This window comes from Camellia sinensis, chromosome 8, assembly GCF_055761805.1.
Source record: "Camellia sinensis isolate YWXY chromosome 8, ASM5576180v1, whole genome shotgun sequence".
Taxonomy (NCBI): Eukaryota; Viridiplantae; Streptophyta; class Magnoliopsida; order Ericales; family Theaceae; genus Camellia; species Camellia sinensis.
The window spans coordinates 52,985,064-53,009,693 of NC_138968.1; the positions used below are offsets into that span (position 1 = coordinate 52,985,064).

Sequence of the window (24,630 nt, forward strand, 5' to 3'; positions counted from 1 at the left end):
TGAGATGTTTAATTATGATATTATTTTGGTTATGATTCACAAGTACAATGTTATACCTTGTGCGATGTTTGTTTATAACTCAATAATTTTTTATTTTTTTTAAAAAAAAATTATGACTCCTGTAATATTGAATGGTGTCATTTGTATGGTACACACTCATAACATTTCCTCTACAGTTTTATTTATTTATTTATTTTTATTTTTTTTGGGAGAGGCTCTCTCCAATTGGGATACCCAATTAAAGGGGGGTGCACCACAGAGCCCATATTGATAATCTAAATCGTTCAATGTGTAGAACTCATCGAGGATTTCATCCATGCAAAAAATTACATTAATCGGATATCGATAACCACTTGATCAGATCACATTTGTATAATTTATTTTACAAATCATACATTCCATTGACACAAAGTTGATCTGATTAAGTGACTATTGATATCCGATCAATATGATTTTTTGCTGGGATGAAATGCTCAACGACACCTACACATTAAACAGTTCGGATTATCAATGCGAGTTCCGTAATAGGCATACGGAAACCTAATAGTACCCTTCAATCCGATTTGGACTGAAGAGAAGTTGTGGCTTCTTTTTTTTGTCCTCATTTTGTCACTGATTTGCAAATTATCATGCCACATTAGGGGTGAGCAACAGATATACCAATCCGCCCAAAATGACCGAACCGAACCAATCCACCGCATTTTAGACAGATGTGTGATAACGAGCGAACAGTTGCGGATTGATTTTTTTCAATCCGCCTAGTTTTTAATGGATGACGGATTTGAGGTTCATTTAGTCGCAACCGAACCGCCAAACTGCGAGCACTCTTAATGATTTATAAGACTTTGCATTTTAATTTGTTTAGATATTCTGATTGTATTTTCAATTGACAAATAATTTAAATATTCTGTTGAAAAAGAGTTTTCAACTTGAATATATTTTTTAAATTGAAAAAAATAAATGTATTATTTATCTATATTTTTTAGTTTTTAAATCTAACTCTAAAATAACAAATAAAAAATATGATATATGCTGGTTGGTTTTTGTTTTCAAAAACAAATATATATGTAACAATATAAAAGCATATAATCTCTATTACCGCTTTGTTCATGATTTTGGTGGTTTAAATTATTTTTATATTTTAAGAACCACAGATTGTCATACTTTATGTGAATGAGGCATGCTGTGATTGTAGTATGTGGATGAGGCATGCAGTGATTGTAATATTCTAAAGTTTCAAACTTTCTTTCTTTGGATGAGGTATGCAGTGATTGTAATACTTTTTTAAGTCATTGACTATAATACTCTTTTTTTTTTTTTTTTTTTTTTTGAGGAAGTACACAAATTATAATACTTTATGTGAATGAGGCATGTTGTGATTGTAGTATGTGGATGAGGCATGCAGTGATTGTAATATTTTAAAGTTTCAAACTTTCTTTCTTTGGATGAGACAGGCAGTGATTGTAATACTTTTTTACGTCATTGACTATAATACTTTTTTTTTTTTTTGAGGAAGTGCACAAGTTGAATTATGTTAAAAATTTATAAAATTTTAAACCGCCAAACCGATTCGCATCCATCCGCTCAATCCACATCCGCCAGATTAACAGACAGATGCAGATTGATTTTCTCTAATTTGCCAATCTAGCAGACGGACGACGAATTGGAGGTTCCATGGCCGCAACCGACCCGCACCCACCCCTATGGTATTAAACAATAATTTATCTCAACAAGCTTCGCCAGTTATCTTTGAAGTATGTAAACAATTATTTTTGTTTGATTCCCTCACTGATCTATATATCAACAATGATAGAGACTCTCGTTCTACAACATCCAAAGTGATCCACACCACTTATGATGTGGGTCCCACACATCATGAGTTTTGAGTTTGTGGAGGTTGTCCAAAAAAAAGGGGGCACTTTTTTCTCTATATGTATCTGACCAAGCTTCCCCAGTATGTAAACAATTATTTATCTGCACCGAGAAAGGCATACTGGCTATTCGAGTTCTTCATACAAACACACGCACACACACTCTCTCTCTCAGCAAACAGTGAGTGTAAGAAATGTGGCAAGTTGGGTTGTGTGTGGTAGCTGTGCTTACCATATTGATAAGTCAGTGGCTTTACAAGTGGAGGAACCCAAAGTCCAATGGAGTTCTGCCTCCAGGATCTATGGGTCTCCCATTCATTGGAGAGACACTTCAACTTCTTATTCCCAACCACTCCTTAGATCTCCATCTCTTCATTAAGAAGAGAATTGAAAAGTACAATACAGTAATAAGCATTTATGTGTACTAGTTTGTTTTGTTGTTTTATTTATTTAGTAGTATTTTGTTTGAATATATTATTATTTATGATGGTTGTTGTAAATTTGTAATTGGACACAAACAAACAAAACAGGTATGGGAGAGTGTTTTCAACAAACTTGGTGGGAAGGCCAATGGTGATAACAGCAGATCCGAAGCTGAACAATTACTTGTTTCAACAAGAAGGGAAGGAAGTAGAGCTGTGGTATTTGGACACATTCCAGAAGGTGTTCCGGCTAGAAGGTGAAGCCAGGCCTAACGCTGTTGGTCACATTCACAAGTATGTCAGAGGCTCCTTCTTGACTCTCTTTGGTGTTGACAGCCTCCGGACTAAGTTGCTTTCTGAAATTGAAACCACCGTTCGCACTAACATCCACCACTGGTCTACCTAAGGAACCATTGATGCCAAAAAAGAAGCTGCTAATGTATGTATCTCTTCATACTATTTGTAGGAGAGGGTTCAAGAAAGGAGTTGGAAAATTCGAAGATCCTTGAAGAACAACTTCGAATTCCCTAGAATATGATAAGAGGCTTAGATTCTTCAATGGTCTCAACCCAAGAACACAAAAGAAAGGAGATGATGGAGATAAGAGATTGGGTGAAGAAGAAGGCAAAATGGCTAGAGAATAGAATAATGGCAAGGCTCTCCCATGGATCTCCCACTTTCACTCTCAAGGTTGATAATGGAGAGGGGAAATTAGTTCTTTCCCAAGAGTTGAAAAATCTCCAAAATCCATCCCTTGTAAAGCTATGGGTAGGTGCTATTTATAGGCACCTCGTGATGTAGGATGGAGCCCATGTGCAAGGCACATGGGGGATATTCTCTCTAACCACCTTGTCCGAGGAGGTGACCTCTCCGAGGAGGTGACTTCTCCGAGGATGAGAAAACCCCGAAGAGGAGATCACTCCCTCGGCGAACCCTTCTTCTTAGCCACACCTAACCAATGATCCCCAATCATCCCAAAGGGCCAGGGGTAGTCCCAGAGGACGTCCTGCCGCAAAATATTGCCGAGTCTCATGGACCCCCCGGGGTCGTGCCACCTCGACCCGGGTATAGGCTAGTTTAACCGAATAGTGAATTTATCTCCACTCACCGTCCTCGGGATCGGGTCCTTTGTTCGGACTCCATTACGCCCATGGTTCTGGTACGTAGACCCCGGAAAGCTCCAAGTCCGCAAATGTTCTGGGACTCATTAATGGAGCGGCTTCTAGATTGCGTTTGAATCCGTTCGAAGCCAAGTGCTTCGGATCTCTAGGTTCGTGGATCCGAACCCTTTCGAGTCCGAGTGCCTCGGATCTCTAGGCTTTCTTAATATCCTTTCGAGTCCGGGCCCGAGTAAGTCTCTAGGTTCGTGGATCCGAACCCTTTCGAGGCTTAGAGCGATTCAACCCGTTTGATGGCGATAAATCTGGGCCCACCGATTCTTGGACTTGCGATAAATTCGGGCTCACTAATCTTGGGCTATTGGGCCTAAATAATTTAGTGGGCTCAAATTAGCCCCTCTTACATTTGCCCCTTGCGTGTATGAGAAATTGTAATTTTCTCGGACATGCATAATTTCACCTTATCAGCCATGCTTCACATTATGTCTTCGAGAATATTTGGCCTTGATAAAATCTATGGATAAAAACTGAGGACTCACTGAAAATTACGGATAAAATTGACAACTAATAAAAAATAAATAAATAAATAAATAACTCTTTTTTTTTTTTTTGAGCTTTTTTTTTTTTTTTGGGGAAAAGAAAACCAGAAGTTGAATTACTCTCCACCAACCAAACCTGGACATGTAATTAATAAGGCACCAAATAAGTTGCTCAAAGAAAATAATAATAATTCTTTTCTTTTCGTGAAGCAAATAAAATCAAAAGTTTGACCATTTTTTTTTTAACTCCAGAAGCCCAAATCAAAGGCCACCATTTATATATATATATATATATATATTCAGGATATTTGAGAGAATATGCCAAGAATCAAACCTTTTTTTTTTTTTTAATATAAGGAAAAAAGACAAACCCTAGTCTATAGCTATTTGTTTGTTGCCCACAGCCATTCGGCTTTCTCTCTCTCTACACAGAGAGACCAACCCAGGTCTCTTCTTTTTTTTTTTTGTTTTCTTTAACAAATCAGAGGCTAATGTTGTGCGCTCCTTCAACAAACCAGAGGCTTTATTTCACCATCGGTGTTTTACTTCGGCTTAGCGACCCAACTCCTCAGAGATCCAGGCACATCGGAGCTCGATTTCGCCGACCAACGCCGACGCTGACTCGTCTGCGACACCACTGTCGCTGCTGTCTTGCGCCACCAGATCACGCGACCGGCCAGTGCCGACCACGTCGCCCTCGCAACGCGTCGTTGGTCCGTCTAGCATCTTTCTTACATAGATCTCGGCCTTGCTTTGCTCTTCTGCTCCAAACACTGTCTACTTTGCCACTGCCAATCGGTGCCGTTACTTCATCACAGCAATGTCTTGCCGAGCGCCGTTCACCGCGCCGTCGGCCTTCAAGAGAACCAGCCGCAGTCTTGCCTTGCGTGGACAATCTTGACTTATGGCTTATGCCATTTGTTGTTTCTTCCTTCTTTTAGCTTCACGCCTTAACCATTGTTACATCAGATCTGTGAGCAAGTATTTGAAGTCCTCTTTTTGAACTTCTTATTTGTATAAACTCTGATTTATAAATTTTTGGATAATGTAACCCATAAATTTCTGCTGTTGCACATCTTGATGAAGAGATCTTGATTTTTTTTTTGTGTGTGAATATTGGAATAATCAATGTTGAATCCTTGCTAATTTTATTGAGGAAATCTGGCTTTGTTGTCTTGAATACATGCTATTGAATCTTGAACCTGTGTCGATAATTTTGACAATAATTTTGACATACATACAGGTCTGATGTTGAACCCTTCGAGCGCCACCGTCGGCTTCTGCGCGAACCCACCACGGCGCTGCTCTGTGCATGACCCCCTCAACTCACGCGGCTTGTCTGTCTCGTGCCCGACTGCAACTGACTAGTGACGACCACGCCGCCCACTCAACGTGGCGTCGGTCTGTCGATATGCCTTCTCGCCCACTGAAATCCATCACTGTTAGCCGTGACCTGCCAACGCCGACCATACCACCGATTCAACGTGGTGTCGGTCTGCCTAGTTGTTCCAGTGCCAACCACACACGTCGCCCGTTCAACGCGTCGTGTGTGGCCTTGCCTAATGCTGTTTAGCTCATCGTTGGTGTGCCCTCCTGGCTTAGCAACATTTTTCAAAGCTCCGACTACATAGATCTTGGCCTTGCTTTACACTCACTGGTTCCAGCTCCAATCACTGTTGACTTCGACGGTTCCAACGCACACCACACACGTTCGCCCTCTCAACGCAACGTGTGTGGTTGCTGACTCTTCTGTGGTACCAGCGTTGCTTCCGGCTTCAACTTGTCCGACGCCAACCACGCACGTTCGCCCACTCAACGCAACGTGTGTGGTCCTGCCAAGCCTAGCTCAATCTTGTTGATCTTGATCGACACCGACTCTGCTACGTCTTCAACACTGCCTTCGTCCTCAACTGTCCAACGCCGACCACGCACGTTCGCCCACTCAACGCAACGTGCGTGGTCTTGCCCAGCCTAGCTCAGTCCTGTTGATTACAGTCTATAAAACCTTTCTGATTTCAACTTGAATTTCCAACATCAGCTTCGGACTTCACCCCTCTAACAGTCCCAAATTTGTGAGTATGAAATTCAGCTCCCTCTTCCTCTCGTTGAATATATAAATATATTTATCACTCTATGTTTGATAGTATTGAAAGGAGTAGAACAAACAAAAATTTTTGTTGTTGTTGTTGTTGTTGATACTCGATGGAATGATTTCAGTAATGAAACTCGTAATGTTGAATATAAATTTTGTTATCGAATGATTGATTGTTGCAACCCCGAGAATATTAGATATCATGCTTGAACTCCTGATGTAGAATTCATCGTAGGACTTGTTGATATGATGAAATACCTCGTTGAATAATAAAGATGATATATTGTGGTTTGTTTAACTTGTGGATGCTTGGGAAATACATAGCTGATGCCAAAATTTTGTGTGACCGTTGTAGCTTTACGTCGGCTTGAGAGGAACCGGCCCGGAGAGACAAAAACTTGATTGTTACATTTTCATAAACTTGCTTAGAGTAATAAAATTGTTGTAACTTAAATAGATCATTATTATTTGTTGATATTGCCCCATTCCGATAATGCCTGAATCAGGATATGAAATTGATATTGCTCATCTCATTTGTCGGTTTTACTATTTCAGACAAATAAATTCTTGATTGAGATCCACAACCTCGGGGCCCTTAGAACCCGCACTAATGAGAGCAAGGGCTGTTCCTCGGAAGTCCGAACAGAAGCAAGACTGTCCCTCGGGAGTCCGAAAGTAGCACACACCCTACTTTGGCAAGAAAGATTCCTCTGGAAGATAACCGAGTCTACCAAGCTTGCACCAACAGAAGTAAAGACTGTCTCTCAGAAGTCCGAGCAGAAGCAAGGCTGTCCCTCAGAAGTTTGAGCGGAAACAAGGCTGTCCTTTAGAAGTCCGAGCAGAAACGAGGCTGTCCCTCGGAAGTCCGAGTGGATGTGCACTTCTACTTCGGCAGCTAATGGAAGCAAAGGCTATCCCTCGGGAGTTCGAGTAAGAGTCCACTCTACTTTGAAAAGAAAGATCCTCGGAGCTCGTATTGATGAAATCAAGGGCTGTTCTTCGGACCCGCACTAATGAGAGCAAGAGTTGTCCCTCGGAAGGCTTTCCCTCAGAAGTCCGAGCAGAAACAAGGCTGTCTCTCGGAAGTCCGAGTGGAAGTATACTTCTACTGTGTCAAGAAAACTCCCTTCAGGTTGGTAACTGAATCTACCATTCCTTTTTCTTCTTTGAGGGGCAACAAAAAATTGAAAACTGTTTCAAGCAACATAACACAATGAAGATATACAATGTAGAGAAAATAACTTCTAATGAAGATACATAATATAGAGGAAATAACTTTCTTCATAACATAAGAAAGAAAGATAGAAAATTCTTAGACAATGTAGTAAATGCAAACTGTAAATGTCATAGATAGACTTCTTTCACGGAATGTTGAAATTTGCCCCTAGAGTTGTAAGATCATTTGGAAAGCTTTCACCAGCTGCTCGGGTTGTGGCCATCATGCACCATCATAGCCATGTCTTTGGATCTTTCTGTACAGACTGATATCCACATCCCCGCAAGACTTTTCATGGATCTGTTGTAGTCGCAAACTTGCTTCTTGTTGGCCAACACACCAGGCTAGGAATCCGGTACCTTCTCGGAAATAAAGTTCACCTTGAATAATTATGAATTGGGCAAGCTTGGCCATAGTCAATTTTCCAACTTTGCTTCTGAGTTGTTCGAGGACTTCTCCTCTCCAGTCCTCCGGAAGGCCTTTGTCTTCAGGTATTATCGAAGGCTCTATTCTCTTCTTGATAATAATTGTCGCCTCCTCCTCTGGGATATCAACTCCTGCCCCTAATGTAGCGAGGGCATCTGAAAACTTGTTGTCGGAACGAGGCACATGCTCTATTTCGACCTTTTGAAATTTGTCAAGAAGCCTTTGAACTGTTGTTCGATATGTGGCCAAGGCTGGCTCCTTTAAGACGAACTGTCCTGAAACTTGCTTCACCATCAACTTTGAGTCCCCCCGAATCCGAATGTTCTTGATACTGTGCTTCTCAGCTGCTATCAAGCCTAACATAAGAGCCTCATACTCGGCTTCATTATTCGAACAATGGAAATCCAGTTTATAAGACAAATATAACTTTTCCCCACTTTTGCTTGTAAGGACTATCCCGGTTCCTCTTTTACCTCCGGCTGTTGCTCCGTCAAAGCTCAATGTCCAAAAGCTTTCCTCGGAAGCCATAGCTGCATGCACCTCTCCTCTTAATTTTTCATTCACTGGTTCATTGTCACCACTTGGAATTTGAGCAAGGAGGTCAGCTAAGGCTTGGCTTTTGATCGCCTTGGGGGCTACACATGTGATCTCGAATTCACCCAGTGCTAACAACCATCTTGCCACCTTCCCGGTTAGAGCAGGCTTGCTGAGGAGGTATCGGATTGGATCACTTCTAGTAACAATCTGAATCTGATGTGCTAAGAAGTAATGTCTGAGCTTTTGGGCAGTGAATACCAAAGCTAAACAATGTCTCTCTACCGGAGTATATCGGACTTCTGCTCCTCGAATCTTCCGGCTGATGTAATACACCGGGCGTTCTGCTCCATCTACATCTTGGACCAATAATGCCCCTATGGACTTGGGAGTTGAAGTTAAGTACAACATTAGAGGCACCTCGGGCTGCGGGGCTATCATGGTCTGAGGCGAGGTCAAGGCTGCCTTGATTCTCTCGAAGGCCTTTTGGTGCTCCTGGTTCCACTCGAACTTGGCATCTCCTTTTAACAATGAACCGAAAGGGGCAGAGATCTCCGCAAGTGCTGGGATAAACCTCCGAATATAAGACACCTTCCCGAGGAACTTCTTTAACTCCTTCTGAGAATGCGGGGGAGGGATTGCTCTGATAGATTTGACCTTGTCTTCATCTGCCTCAATACCATGTCTGTGTACAAGAAACCCGAGGAACTTCCCAGCCGTCACCCCGAAAGCACATTTGAGAGGATTCATCCTCATTTTGAATTTCTGGCACCTCTTGAATACCTTCTCAAGGTCTCGGAGATGGTCTTCTTCTTTCTTGGATTTCCCCACTAGATCATCAACATAATCTTCCACCTCATGATGGATCATGTCATGAAAGATTGCAGTCATAGCCCTTTGGTAAGTTGCACCAGCATTCTTGAGTCCGAAAGGCATGACTGTATAGAAGAAGTTTCCGAGAGGTGTTCTAAAAGCGGTCTTTTCTGCGTCCTCTTCAGCCATCTTAATCTGATTGTATCCACTGAATCCATCCATGAATGAGAACATCTGGTGTCCCGAGGTAGTATCCACGAGGGTGTCGATGTGAGGAAGAGGGAATTCATCCTTCGGGCAAGATTTGTTCAAATCTCGAAAGTCTACACATACTCTGATTTGGCCATTCTTCTTCTTTACTGGCACGATGTTTGCTAACCACGTGGGGTACTGTATTGGCCGGATGAAACCAGCCTGTTGAAGTTTTTCAATCTCCTCCTTAATCTTCTCTTCGAGATCTGGATGATATTTTCGAGCAGCTTGCTTAATTGGCTTGGAGTTTGGGAACACATCAAGATAGTGGGAGACTAGGTCAGGATCTAGTCCGGGCATTTCCTTATATGACCAAGCAAACACATCTGAGTATCGGCTTATCAACTTTAACAACTGTTCCTGCTTCTCTGGGCTAAGGCTCGAACTTACGAATACCGGCCTCGGTGCATCTTGTCCATCACTCAGATCTATTTCAATAAGTTGTTCGGGCTGAGGCTTCGGCCCATCTTGTATACATTCTGGAGCCACTTCAGGCTTTATTACTATATCATTGTCAGGAGGCTCTTCTTTTGACTCGGAGTCGGTGACGGAAGAAACCGACTCCCCGCACCTTCATAAATAGTACACCATCTTGCCTCATTCTCGAACTTTCATCACCTTCCGAGGAATAGGCGGACTTTCTGGTCTAGACATCGCCCGCTTGCTTGATTCTGTCATCGGCTCCTTGTCATCTTTGATATCCTCCCAACGAGGAATTTTGACCCCTCGAGGCTTAGAGGTGGTGGGAACTTCTTCGACAGCCAGTTCGGTGAAGTAGATGGCATCAGAATAATGAGCTTCATGGATCTCGAACGGCCTTTCTGTAGCCTGAATTGTCACCGTCTTCTTTCCCCATTTAGCCTTAACACACTGATGATAACTTGATGGTACAGCCCCATATCTATGCATCCAGGTCCTCCCTAGAATGATGTGATAATTTGCCTCAGAATCGATAATATGGAACTTGGTGGCCGAGCAAATCTCTCCGACGGCTAAATCAACTGTTACGCATCCGATAGTAACTCTCCTTTCTCCACCGAAGCCAGTGATGACTATCGGCTGCTTCACAATGCGTTCTTCAGAGATTCCGGCCTTTTCTAGAGTAGCGCGAGTCATAATGTTGATAGAGGCTCCACTATCTAGAAAGGCCCTTTTGAACTCAACCCCGTTAATAAAAGCAGTCACATAAAGCGGGCGGTTGTGAGAAAAAGGATACTTCCGATCAACCTCGGAGAAAGTAATGGCACTAGATTGCTCTTTTGCCTTCCTCGGGATAGATCCCTCAGTCGACATGCATTCCTCATGGTGTGCCTCGGCTATATTAATGATAGACTTGGTGATTTCTGTTCTTGCCTCCTTGGAAAGTCCAAGTTGGTCAAAGAACTGCTTGAACTTTACACAGTCTTGCAAGGTTTTGGCATAGTGATTCGGATCTTTTTCCACTCTTGGAGGCTCGTAGTTAACCATCTCCTCGGTCTCTTCAAAATAAGATGCCACATAAAGATGGTGTCCTCCTCTTCCGTAGTACTCTTCTCCTCCTTCTGGGTCAAAGGGATCTTCACCATGAGTCATAAATGTTCTGCCCTCTGGATCGAGAGCACTTCCATAGTAAATTTGCTCACCCTCTGGCTCGAGGATGTCGTCCAGATAACAATCATCGTCATCGAGATTGGCGATAGCCTCGATCATCGGGCCTTCATAAGCTATCATAGCAACATTTTTGCCCTTGTCTCGATGTTAAGGATATGGTTGTTCTCGGATGTCTTGAGTCCTTTGCTTTTTGAACCTCAATTCGTCTGCCTCGACTTTATCTCTGAAGATTTTCCTGAGAGTCCAACACTTCTCTGTCGGATGTTTCAATGTACGATGGTAGACACAGAATTCAGGGCTCTGACGGTCCTTTTTTGATGGCATTTCTTCAACATAAGGAAATTTTAGCTCTCCGTCAGCCACCCATTCCTTAACTAGAGCTTTCACTTCCTCGATTCCACATGGATAAGAAACATTCCCCTTTTCACCATTATATTGCTTTCTCTTCTGGCCTCTATGACCTCCTCCTTGTGAATTTCGGGTATCTGGGGCAGAGGCAGCAGCAACAATAGGTCCTCGAGACGATTTGAAACTAGTCTTGTAACTGGTCTTAAATCCGGACTCCTGAGCCTGAGGAATGCTAATGTTCCGAGCTGCTTCCATTAATGCCGAGAAGGTGGGTAGCTTGTGATTAACTAGAAACATTTTGTACCTGCTCAATGCCCCTTCTAGACAGATTTGAACCAGATAACTCTCCTTAACTGCTTCATGACAATCTACGGCCTTGTCCTGAAACCTTTTGACGTAGTCAAGGATGTCTTCACTTTCTTGTTGCTTCTCTTTACACAATGTAAGTGTGGTCACCTTCTCCGCCACTTGAAAGAACTTGGAGTGGAATTTGTTAACCATTTCCTCCCAACTTCGGACAGAGTTTGGGGCCAAATTAACATACCAACTATATGCTCGGTCGGTGAGGGACTTAGAGAATTCTATCAGTCGGAGGACGTGGTTTGAACCATGAATACCCAGAGTCTCGATGAATCGCACAACATGTTCTCGGGCATTTCCTTGTTTGCCGTCGAACTTGATGAACTTCGGCACTGTATACCCCTCAGGGTATGGATAGCTCAGCATCTCAATGGGGTAAGGCGGCTTGATATCTGGATCAGGCAAAGAGGGTAAGGTCCTCTTGCCCCGTTCGAGATCGAACATGGCCTGCACATCGGCGAGAGTGAGAAACTGCTGAGGGAGAGAGTTTGATGGTGGTATTCCCGAGACATGGCTTGTGGACCCGAAGACTGAACTAGGGGCGACTTGGCCATTCTGGTGCTGCGAATTCATCATTGGTGAGGACATTTGACGATATTGGCCATCAGCGCCCATAGACAAGCCAGTTGGTGATGGGACATTGAATTGAGGCCCGTAAAGTCCACCGTACGGCGCCGCTATACCGGGTTGTGCTTGCAGATTTGTTGTCGGCACCAAAGGAGGCCCGCTTGGTGCTTGGGTAACATTTACTGGTGGCGTAACAAGATTAGGTACGGGCAGCGCTCCCTTTTGCGCCATCATGCTCCTTATGTTTTCCTGGACACCAACAGTCGTCGGAGCACCATTCATTACACCAGAAACTCCCCTAGTCACCATTGGATCTTGGCTTGGCACGCCATGGAGCCCGGGCATGGGCAAATTGCCGCCGCCTACTGTGGTTTGAGCATGTGTTACTGTGGCCGTGTTGCCATGAGCCATAGGCTGATTGGGACCTACTTCTCCTTGGATTTGATTTTGCGTTCCGGCGGGAATAACTCCACCACCAGTTTGATTTCCGTTTGGCGCCGGTGCAAAGTTAGAACTCATCACCAACATGGTGTGAGTGAGATTCTGAAGAGTGGTAAGAATCTCTTGCTGAGTATTCTGAAGTCCTTGAATGGCTTCAAGTAAAAGTGGTTAATCTGGAGCCATGGTTATGTCATCACCACCATTAGAGGATCCTTGTTGGTGAACTTCATCTTCTCCCGCCATCCTTGTTGGAGTTGTGTGGATTTCAGATCTCGTTGAGACTATTAACCAATCCGCCTCCCCAGCAGAGTCGCCAAAATGTAGGAGAGGGTTCAAGAAAGGAGTTAGAAAATTCGAAGATCTTCGAAGATCCTTGAAGAACAACTTCGAATTCCCTAGAATATGATAAGAGGCTTAGATTCTTCAATGGTCTCAACTCAAGAACACAAAAGAAAAGAGATGATGGAGATAAGAGATTGGGTGAAGAAGAAGGCAAAATGGCTAGAGAATAGAATAATGGCAAGGCTCTCCCATGGATCTCCCACTTTCACTCTCAAGGTTGATAATGGAGAGGGGAAATTAGTTCTTTCCCAAGAGTTGAAAAATCTCCAAAATCCATCCCTTGTAAAGCTATGGGTAGGTGCTATTTATAGGCACCTCATGAGATATGATGGAGCCCATGTGTAAGGCACATGGGGGATATTCTCTCTAACCACCTTGTCCGAGGAGGTGACCTCTCCGAGGAGGTGACTTCTCCGAGGATAAGAAAACCCCGAAGAGGAGATCACTCCCTCGGCGAACCCTTCTTCTTAGCCACACCTAACCAATGATCCCCAATCATCCCAAAGGGTCAGGGGTAGTCCCAGAGGACGTCCTGCCGCAAAATATTGCCGAGTCTCATGGACCCCCCGGGGTCGTGCCACCTCGACCCGGGTATAGGCTAGTTTAACCGAAGAGTGAATTTATCTCCACTCACCGTCCTCGGGATCGGGTCCTTTGTTTGGACTCCATTACGCCCATGGTTCTGGTACGTAAACCCCGGAAAGCTCCAAGTCCGCAAGTGTTCTGGGACTCATTAATGGAGCGGCTTCTAGATTGCGATTGAATCCGTTCGAAGCCAAGTGCTTCGGATCTCTAGGTTCGTGGATCCGAACCCTTTCGAGTCCGAGTGCCTCGGATCTCTAGGCTTTCTTAATATCCTTTCGAGTCCGGGCCCGAGTAAGTCTCTAGGTTCGTGGATCCGAACCCTTTCGAGGCTTAGAGCGATTCAACCCGTTTGATGGCGATAAATCTGGGCCCACCGATTCTTGGACTTGCGATAAATTCGGGCTCACTAATCTTGGGCTATTGGGCCTAAATAATTTAGTGGGCTCAAATTAGCCCCTCTTACACTATTATTATTATATATAGAGTAAAGTAAAGTAAAGGTCGTATTTCTATATACACAAGGCTGGACTTGGTGTATTGAAATTTTTACTTCTCTTTATGTGTCAAGTTAATTTCTGGACTTTGGTGTTGTTCTGCTGTTTTGTGTTTGTGTTTGTGTTGTTGTCTTCAAGTTTGATTACCTGTTAGTCTCTGCTGCTAATCTCTGGTTTTTTTGTGTATTATTCATCTAAGTCTGATGTTGTGGTAGCATCTTTTGCTCTTTGGTTTGTTGGTTCCACATGATGGTTTAAGTTGAAACCAAATCAAAAAATTAAAGTATAAATTGACAAAATTAGAAATTTAGCGTTTATTTATTGTAAGTGTTAAACCCTGACTTTTCTTTTCTTTTTTTTCTTTTTTTTTAATTTATCCCCTTATTATTATTATTATTATTATTATTATTATTATTATTATTAGGATCAAGCTCATTCACATATAAATTCTGAAGCTATTGGCATGTTAGTTAATGAATAAATTTGTTGTCATGGATTTTGTAGATGGTTGCAGTTTTTGCTGCAAAAAATCTGTTTGGTCATGATTTTGAAAAGTCATCTGATGTTATAACGGACACCATTGCTGGATTCGTGCAAGGTCTTATGTCCTTTCCATTGAACATCCCTGGTACTAGATTCTACAAATGTATGAAGGTAATAATAACACTAGAAAACAGAAAGGGAAGCTCTACCTTCTCAAAAGTTTATTTGATTTTGATTATGATTTTTGATTGTAGGATAGGGACAAGTTAGAAAAGCTAATAAGAGCAATGTTAAAGGAGAGAATAGCTTGCCCAGAGGAAAAGAAAGGGGACTTCCTTGATCATGCGGTCAAAGACTTGAACACTGACTTCTTCTTGACAGAGAATTTCATCCTATCGATCACCGTTGGAGCTTTGTTTGCTACCATTGAGTCCATATCCACGGCCATGACACTGTCTTTTAAGTTATTTGCAGAACACCCTTGGGTGGTGGAGGATCTAGTGGTATGTAATATTGAAATTTTAACATTATTCACCCTAATATTTTTCTCTAATCTAACTTAATTACTGTCTATCTATCTATATATATTTCATTCAATTCTTTGTATTATAATTAATATTGATTATTATTTTAGGCGGAGCATGACATTCTTCTCAAAAACAGAGAGAATAAGGAATCTCCACTGACGTGGGATGAATATAAATCCATGACTGTTACCATGCATGTGAGTTTCACACTCTAAATCATGTATATATATATTCTCTTTTGGAAATTAATTGGCACATTGCGTCATTATCTTGTGTTGGTATGCCAAAACTGCAGGTTATCAATGAAGTGCTGAGATTGGGAAATGTTTCTCCTGGGATACTAAGAAGAACACTGAAAGATATCAATTATAATGGTAATAAATTACTAAATCAATGTTTGCATCTAAGTAAATTCATGATCTATAGGCCCCTATGTTTTCAGAGTTAGATTGGATGAGGTTGTTAGTAAGGAGACTATTAGTGTGGGGGATTATTAGTAAGGAGATTAAGAAAAATTGTGTTTGTTTGTCATATATTTTAGTAAGGGGATTAACTATATAAAATATCATAAACACTCTTCTTGGGTGTTTTTGATATATTTTAATATCAAAAAATCATATTTTAAAAATATTTTTTTTACTATATTATTTTAATATATATATATATATATATATAATGACATAATACCCACACACACAACAACAACCAAAAAAAAAAAGGCCCACACAAATACACAACACATAATATGGGCAAAATAGTTTTTTTTTTTTTTTTCCAGACTAATCCCCTCACTAGTTTTGAAATCCAACCCTTAGAGGTCTTTGTTAATCCCTTCCTCTAAGACCTATCATAGTTCTAAGGGATTGTGAATCCATTTTCCTATTTTGCAAACAAACACCATTATAGTGGGTTCCACATTTATCCTAATTCAATCCCCTCCTCTATCTCTCAAAATAAACGGGCTTTGTGTTATGGAAGAGCAGCTCCTCTCAAGACTTTATTTCCTCGACAACTTTCTAGACTCTACTTTGTGGGTTCCGTGGTGTTCCACCACGATTAAGGGTTTCCAAATGGCTTGTGATTAAAAAAACTCGATATTACGCAACATGACCAACCCGTCCCATGGTTCGTCCCAACTCACTTAAGTGTTCATCCCATCCCAACTTATAAAAGATGATTTAGGATTTTAGACAAAAGTTTGTAAAATGAGTTTGCTCATAAACTCAGCCTGTAAGAGCCCGCATGGGTAATTCTAATATTTAGTTTGAGTTTTTTTGGTCTAATGTTTAGTTTGATTATTTATATATTTATTTTTTTGTTCTCATGTTTAAAGCTTTTTTTTTTTTTTCTTTCCATTTTTTGCCCCTCCACTTGTAGGTATAATATGTTACTTGATTTTTATTTATTTTTTTATTTTTTTACCATATGGGATGTAAAAAAAAAAAAGAAAAAAAGAAATCAAAATACTTGAATTATGTTGGAAAGTAAATAAGAAAAATAACTAATGAAAATATTAAGGATATGTGAATGACAAATGTGCAGAAATTAATAATATAAGTGAATGTTTAGCCCGGTTTTGTTTGATTTTGGCCTGTAAAATTTTGATTTATGGGTGGGACATGATTTTAATTTTTTAAATGGACTCAGCCTATACCAGCCCATTGATTGGTCAAAACTCAAAAAATCCATTAAAATATGGAATTTGGACACTATAGTTGCGGGCTAGGTAAGCCCAGCTAGGCCCATTGATGACCCTTAACCACGATAATCTAAAGTGTTTACCTCATAGACCTAGAAGAGAAGAATATATATGTAAAAAATTAGCTTAATCGGATATCAATAATCATACTAACTATCATATTTTGTCTTATAAAATGAACAGTTTTGGTTTAAAATAATATTTAGCATCAATTTCATAAAACAAAACACAATTAGTTAGTGTATATATTGATTTTCAATCAAGTTGATCTTTTGTATATATGTTTTTCTCTTCGAGACTTATGAAATAAATGGTTCAAATCACTCTTGTGAGGCTCTACGAAAACCATAAAATGAATTCTTGAGAATTATGGAGAAAATGAACTATTGAGAGGAGCTACTCCTTGTGTGGTTCCCTTTGTCAAATGGTCATGTATTCCTTCGTCTCCTATTAGGAAAGAACACCACATGTTTTATAATTCCGACCTATTAAATAATTTGTGACACGATGCTTAGGGTTGCACATCTCAAACTTAAATCATCTCAGAGTTTAATAACAATTGTCTAATTCCAATCTCCAGGTTATACAATTCCAGCGGGTTGGGCCATTATGATTGTCACTTGTACTCTTCAACTAAATCCCAACGTATTTAAGGATCCACTTGCATTCAATCCGAGACGTTGGAAGGTTAATTTTATTTTCTTTCTCTCTCTTTTAAAACAAAGAATTAATGATATAATACTGTTGGTCATAGATCTATTGTCCCAATATGCATTTTCATTCATTAGATCATGTGTTGAATTTTTAGTGTCCCAAAATTCTCACATAATCTAATATTATTGATAGTGCTTTGAGACATAAAAACATTATATATATGACCCAATCTTTGATTCATTGATGAAAATAGGACATTGATCCGCAAACCGCATCAAAGAATTTTATGCCTTTTGGTGGAGGGATAAGACAATGCGCAGGTGCAGAGTTGGCCAAGGCATTTTTTGCCACCTTCCTACATGTTTTAGTCAGTGAATACAAGTATGTACTACTACTACTAATAATGTCCTTTTAAAATTTGTTTCACATTTCATGGTTGTTCATGTTGTTTCAATTATAGTGACAAATATGACCCAAAATGAAGAAAATGGAAAAAAATAATAAAATTCAATTCTTAGTATCCATTTAGTTAAGAGGATATATCTTCATGACGAATTTATATCAGTGGATTACTTTCACAGGGAAAAAAAAAAGGATGAATCTGAAAATTAAGATAACATGTTAATAAGATTTTTACAATTTTTTTATTTTTTCATTTAAAAATGTGTTTTTTCATTTCTGTTGTTAGCTTTATCATCATTATTAATTGTAAAGTTAGCTTTATCATTATTAGTCAGACTAGACTAGCTTTAGCTTTATATTATTAATTGTATAGCTTTTCTTTATCTTTTGCTTTCGGTGGTAATGGTGGTATCCAATGCCCATTTTCTCTCTATAAAGAGAGACTTCATTCTCTTTGAATACACAATTAATATACAAAACATTTCAGAGTCTCTCTCTCGCTCTATAAGCTTCTCTCACTCTCTCAAACTAATTCTTACATGGTATCAGAGCCCAGTGTTATATTTCTGGCAATTTTCGATTTTGGTGTTTAGTCCCGTACACAGTGGCATACATCAAATCGCTCGGAATTTTCTCACGATTCCAACGGCACCTAGCCCGTTCTCAGAACACCCTCCACGCGCCCACACGCGCCGCCTTTACCTTCTGCGCGTCACCAGCTCCGCCACCACTCTCACACGCGCCCACACGCGCCATCTGTTGCCACTCACCTCCGCCACGCGCCTCCACGCGCCCACACAACCGCGGCTGACGTCAGCCCTGCCACTCCCGTACGCCGCGCCTGCTATTGTGCGCCTTTCGTGCGCCGCTTCACTATAGTGCACCCGCGTGCGCCAAAACGGCTATTGTGCGCCGCGCCTGCGCCTGTTCGCTACCGTGCGCCGCCGCCTTTCTGCTAACGTGCTCCTCCCTGCACTCTGCTAACGTGCGCCGCTGACATCATCGCTGACATCATCTCTGTCCAGCAGCCTTTTCTGGCTATTTTCGACCTTCCGGACTCACTGGTACACTCTGTTTTACCAAATTTTGATCCTACAGGTCTCTTCCTGTTACTTTAATCCTACTTAACTAGTATTATGGATCGTCTTGACACCTCCCATCCCATTTCCGTTATTCTGAATGGTTCAAACTATGTTCTGTGGGCCCAAGCCATGTCTTCCTTTCTTAAAGGCAAGAAGCTCTGGCGAATTGTCACCGGGGATGTGACTAAACCAGTCAAAGACAGTGCCACTACTGAAACTCCTGTTCATACTGCTACATATGAAGACCGACTTGAGGAATGGGACAGTAAAAATTACCAAATCATTACCTGGTTTCGTAATACCTCTGTTACTTCTATCAGTCTTCAATTTGGCCGGTTTCAGCTTGACTCTGTAACTACTCCTGCGAAAGACATCTGGGATTTTTTAAAAGAACGATACCAGACTACTGGTCTTGCCCATCAATATCAACTTCAGAACCAACTTCACCGCATGCGCCAAGAATCCACTCAGTCCATTAATGACTTCCTTTCTCAAATATACTCTGTTTGGGATCAGCTTGCTCTTTCAGAACCAACCTGGCATGACCCCGAAGATGCAGTTTTATTTACTAACCATCGCAACCAGCAAAGGTTGGTGCAATTTCTCATGGCTCTTACCCCCTCTTTTGAGCCCGTACGTGCCTCTCTGCTTCATCGCCATCCCTTGCCCACTCTTGAACAAGCCATTTCTGAGTTGCTATCAGAGGAGACCCGTCTAGGTACTCTTCAAACTCATCATGTGGACTCTGTTCTTGCCACTCCTCCATCCCGGCCATCATTTACCCAGCGGCCAACTGCTTGCCTCTATTGTCAGAATCGGGGCCTTCCTTCAACCCATCTCCTGGTCAATTGCCCCGTCAGATCCTGCCGCTACTGCAACAAACTTGGTCCTGGTCATCTGCAACAGGATTGTTTTCGCAATCCATCCCGCTCATCCTCCAATAGCCACTCCTCTCGCGGTGGCTCTTCCCGGGGAAGTTTTCATCGTTCCGGCAACCAGTCTCATCACACTGCTACTTCTGCTTCCGGGAATCAGTCTTATCACACTGCTGCTGCTGCTTCCGGGAATCAGTCTCATCACACTGACACTGCCCCCTCTGCAGGGTTCTCTGAGTCACCTGCTCCATCTACCCCTCACTTTTCTCCAACGGATGTAGAGGCCATGCTCAAACAACTTCTCTCCTCATCTGGTACACCTCCTCCTACTGCTTTGTCTGTAATCCCAGGTAACTCTTCTTGGTATTTTGACTCTGCCTGTTGTAATCATATGACCTCCAGTTCTACTATCTTTTCTTCCTTATCTTCATCTCCTCATATTCCCTCAATACATACTGCTGATGGTTCCCTCATGTCTGTTCGTCATGTTGGTACTGTTTCCACCTCTTCTTTATCTCTACCTCACGTTTATCATATCCCTGCTCTTACCTTAAACCTTATTTCCATTGGTCAATTATGTGAACTTGGTCTAACTGTCACCTTTTCTGCTACTGATTGTTTGGTACAGGACCCTCAGACAGGGCAGACTATTGGGATCGGCCGTAAGCGTGGACGTCTCTATGAACTCATTCACCTTCATGTTCCTGCCTCTCCTCAGATTGCTGCTCCTACATTTACTTCCTTATTATCTCCCTTTCATCTTTGGCATTGTCGCTTAGGGCATATTTCTGTTACTCGTTTAAGGTCTTTGGTTTCTAGTGGACAGTTGGGTCATGTAATTCCCGATAATTTCGATTGTATACCCTGTCAACTTGCCAAACAACCTGCTTTATCATTTAATAAAAGTACTTCTGTTTCTCTTGCCCCTTTTGATCTTATACATTCGGATATTTGGGGGCCTTCCCCTACTACTACTATGGGGGGATCCCGCTATTTTGTTGTTTTTATTGATGATTTTTCCCGGTTTACTTGGCTTTTTCTCATGAAAAATAGGTCTGAACTTAAACACATTTATTATCGATTTGCACAAATGGTTCACACCCAATTCTCCAAAACCATCAAAATTTTTCGCTCTGACAATGCTATGGAATATCGGGATTCAGATTTCCTTTCCTTTCTTCAGCATCATGGTACACTGCCTCATCGTTCCTGTGCTGGCACGTCCCAGAAAAATGGTCGCGCTGAACGGAAACATAGGCATATTCTTGACACTACTCGCGCTCTCCTTCTCTCTTCTTCCTGTCCTGAAAACTTTTGGGGAGAAGCTGCCCTCACTGCTGTTTACACTATCAACTGTGCTCCTACCCCTGTCATCCATAATCAAACTCCCTTTGAACGTCTGCATGGCACTCCTCCTCCTTACGCCAATCTCCGGGTTTTTGGCTCTGCTTGTTTTGTTCTACTTCAATCCCATGAACACACCAAGCTTGAACCTCGCTCTCGTCTTTGTTGCTTTCTTGGGTATGGCATTGAACATAAAGGCTTTCGCTGTTGGGATCCTCTCTCTAAACGTCTTCGTATCTCCCGCCATGTCGTTTTCTGGGAACACCAAATGTTTTCCTCGCTATCCTCCTTTCACTTACCCGGACTTTCCACTACTGCACTGTTTACTAATCCTTCCATCGATCTTTTCTCTACTGATTTTGATACAGGTTCCTCCTCCATCGAGACGCCCTTGCTCACCCCTGATCCTGTCCAGCCTGCTCTACCTGAAGGTCTACCTCTTGTTGCCACACCTCCTTCTTCACCGACTCTTCCTCCCACCGATCCTCCTACGGGTCGACCCCGCCGGGTAACTCAACCTCCTATCCATCTTCGTGATTATATTGTTGGATCTACTGCCTTCTCTACTTATGAACCTACCTCCTATCGTGAGGCTTGTACTAATCCTCTTTGGCAGCAAGCTATGACTGATGAACTCCATGCCTTGGACAAAGCTCACACTTGGGATCTTGTTGATCTTCCTCCTGGCAAGACTGCGATTGGCTGCAAATGGGTTTACAAAATCAAAACACATTCTGATGGCTCTATTGAACGCTACAAAGCTCGTCTTGTTGCCAAGGGTTTCAACCAAGAATATGGCATTGATTATGAGGAGACCTTCTCTCCTGTTGCTCGGCTTACCTCTGTTCGCAGTTTACTTGCTGTTGCTACTGCTCGCCACTGGGGGCTATTTCAGATGGATGTCAAAAATGCTTTCCTCAATGGTCATCTTCTTGAAGAGGTCTACATGCAACCTCCACCTGGGTCCACTTTTCAACCTCATCAGGTTTGCAAACTACAGCGTGCTCTTTATGGTCTCAAGCAAGCGCCTCGTGCTTGGTTTGCTAAGTTCAGTTCTACCATTCATGACTTCGGATTCACCTCTAGCTCCTATGACTCTGCTCTTTTTATACGGACTACTTCTCATGGTACTACTCTTCTTCTTCTGTATGTGGATGATATGATTATCACTGGTGATGATCAAGCTGGTATTCTCCACCTCAAACAATTTCTCCACCAACAGTTTGAGATGAAGGACCTTGGTACCCTTAACTACTTCTTAAGCCTTGAAGTCTCTCATGATTCTACTGGTTCCTATTTGTCCCAGGCCAAATATGCATCTGATCTTCTGGCTCGAGCTGGTCTTACTGATTGCAAAACTGCCTCTACTCCGGTTGATCCTCAGATTCGTCTCACTCCTCTCGATGGGACTCTTCTCTCTGATGCTACTCTTTATCGCCAGCTCGTCGGCAGTCTTGTCTATCTCACAGTCACTCGTCCTGACATTGCCTATGCTGTTCACATTGTCAGTCAGTACATGTCGGCTCCTCGCACTCCCCACTATACTGCTCTACTCCGTATCCTTCGCTACCTCAAAGGCACTATGTTCCATGGTCTTCACTTCTCGGCTTCTTCCTCTCTTGACCTACGTGCCTTTTCCGATGCTGATTGGGCTGGGGATCCTACAGATCGACGCTCCACCACGGGATTCTGTTTCTTCTTAGGGGATTCTCTTCTTGCCTGGCGTAGCAAAAAACAATCCCTCACTGCCCGCTCTAGCACCGAAGCTGAATACCGAGCTCTTGCTGATACTACTCAGGAACTTCTCTGGCTTCGCTGGCTCCTTGCTGATATGGGTGTTTCTTCATCTGCTCCTACCCCTCTCTACTGTGATAATCAGAGTGCCATTCAGATTGCTCACAATGATGTTTTTCATGATCGCACCAAACATATTGAGATTGATTGTCATTTTATTCGCCAGCATGTCACCTGTGGAACTGTTCATCTTCTTCCTATTGCTTCCGTCGATCAACCCGCTGATATCTTCACTAAGGCTCATCCTCCTGGCCGCTTCAATGATCTTGTTTCCAAACTCAACTTGGTTGATGCTTTCCCTCCTTGAGTTTGCGGGGGGCTGTTAGCTTTATCATCATTATTAATTGTAAAGTTAGCTTTATCATTATTAGTCAGACTAGACTAGCTTTAGCTTTATATTATTAATTGTATAGCTTTTCTTTATCTTTTGCTTTCGGTGGTAATGGTGGTATCCAATGCCCATTTTCTCTCTATAAAGAGAGACTTCATTCTCTTTGAATACACAATTAATATACAAAACATTTCAGAGTCTCTCTCTCGCTCTATAAGCTTCTCTCACTCTCTCAAACTAATTCTTACATCTGTTTTTGATTTTGATAGGTGGACGAAAATTAAGGGAGGAGATGTAGCCCGAACACCTATGTTACAATTTCATGATGGCATGTATATTAAGGTCTCTAAGAAACATGCATGATTATGGAACACCACCAGGATTCAAATGCAGTATTTATTTTTCTTATTTGGTGTTTGTATCCGTGTTTATGTTGAAGTTTATAAAAATTATGATGGCCAGTACTGAACTGGAGAGAACTTATGTTTGTTTGTGGATTATTTAAATAAGTTGATTAATGTCTTTGTCTTTTATCCTTTAAATAAGGAAAGAATATCTAGCTCTTCATCCTTTGTATTAGATTTTAAATTATTTAATGAATTTCACATAGTTTATGACGAAAATCAGTAGGCAGTGGATTCATGGGTGCACCTGGAATCACAGAGGTGTTGGAGTGGTTGGGTGGGTCTCGGGTCTCATCTTATGGACCTTGTAGACACCTCATTTTTTATTAGTTTTAAGACTTGAGTGCTCTCTGAAAAATTCTAAAATAAAGATATCTACAATAAATAATACCTTTGCCGACCAAAAAATTAGTTACTAAAAGTTCATTTTTAGTCGGTAAAAGTTATTCGCGATCAATTTTTTTTATCGCTACTTTGGTCGCCAATTGAGGGTCGGCGAAATCGATTGCACTATCTCAGCTCAAGTATAAGCCTTAGATGAGAAAGACCACTATTTTACTCTCCCCGTTTTTAGCCAAAATAGTATTCTAAATTTTCAAAGTATTTTTCTAAAGGTTAGAGAGACCTTCTCAAGCATTTTATCTGGGACAAATTACATTAATGGTCTCTATAGTTTGGAATTTGTGTCACTTTAGTCCCTGATTTTTCAATTATGACACATTTGATTCTAAATTGTGAATATTGTTTCAAATAAGGACAATTGAAGATACTATTACTCAATTTCAATGGCAAAATCGTCAATTTGATAAAATATAAACTAATTTGACAAAAGTAAATGTTAAAAAAAATATTTTTGAATTTTTAAAAATTATTTCTACCCACTAAAGATAAAATTATGTAAAATTAATAAATCTCTTACGCATTTATTTATTTATGTTTTCTACCAAATTAATTTTTATAATGTGTTTGGATGATGATCATGTAATGGGTGATTATTTTTAGTGCAATTAAAATTAGTTTCTATT

At 41.4% G+C, this 24,630-nt stretch overlaps 1 pseudogene across 1 annotated transcript; it reads left to right on the plus strand.

The window, feature by feature from the left end:
- The first annotated feature begins 1,940 nt into the window (after positions 1-1,940).
- On the plus strand, positions 1,941-23,818 carry LOC114256172 (beta-amyrin 16-alpha-hydroxylase CYP87D16-like; annotated as a pseudogene). Its single transcript, XR_014337677.1, has 9 exons — positions 1,941-2,265; positions 2,402-2,732; positions 14,515-14,664; positions 14,748-14,996; positions 15,128-15,217; positions 15,316-15,394; positions 17,300-17,406; positions 17,627-17,754; positions 23,471-23,818. The product of XR_014337677.1 is annotated as a beta-amyrin 16-alpha-hydroxylase CYP87D16-like (transcript).
- Positions 23,819-24,630: the final 812 nt, after the last annotated feature.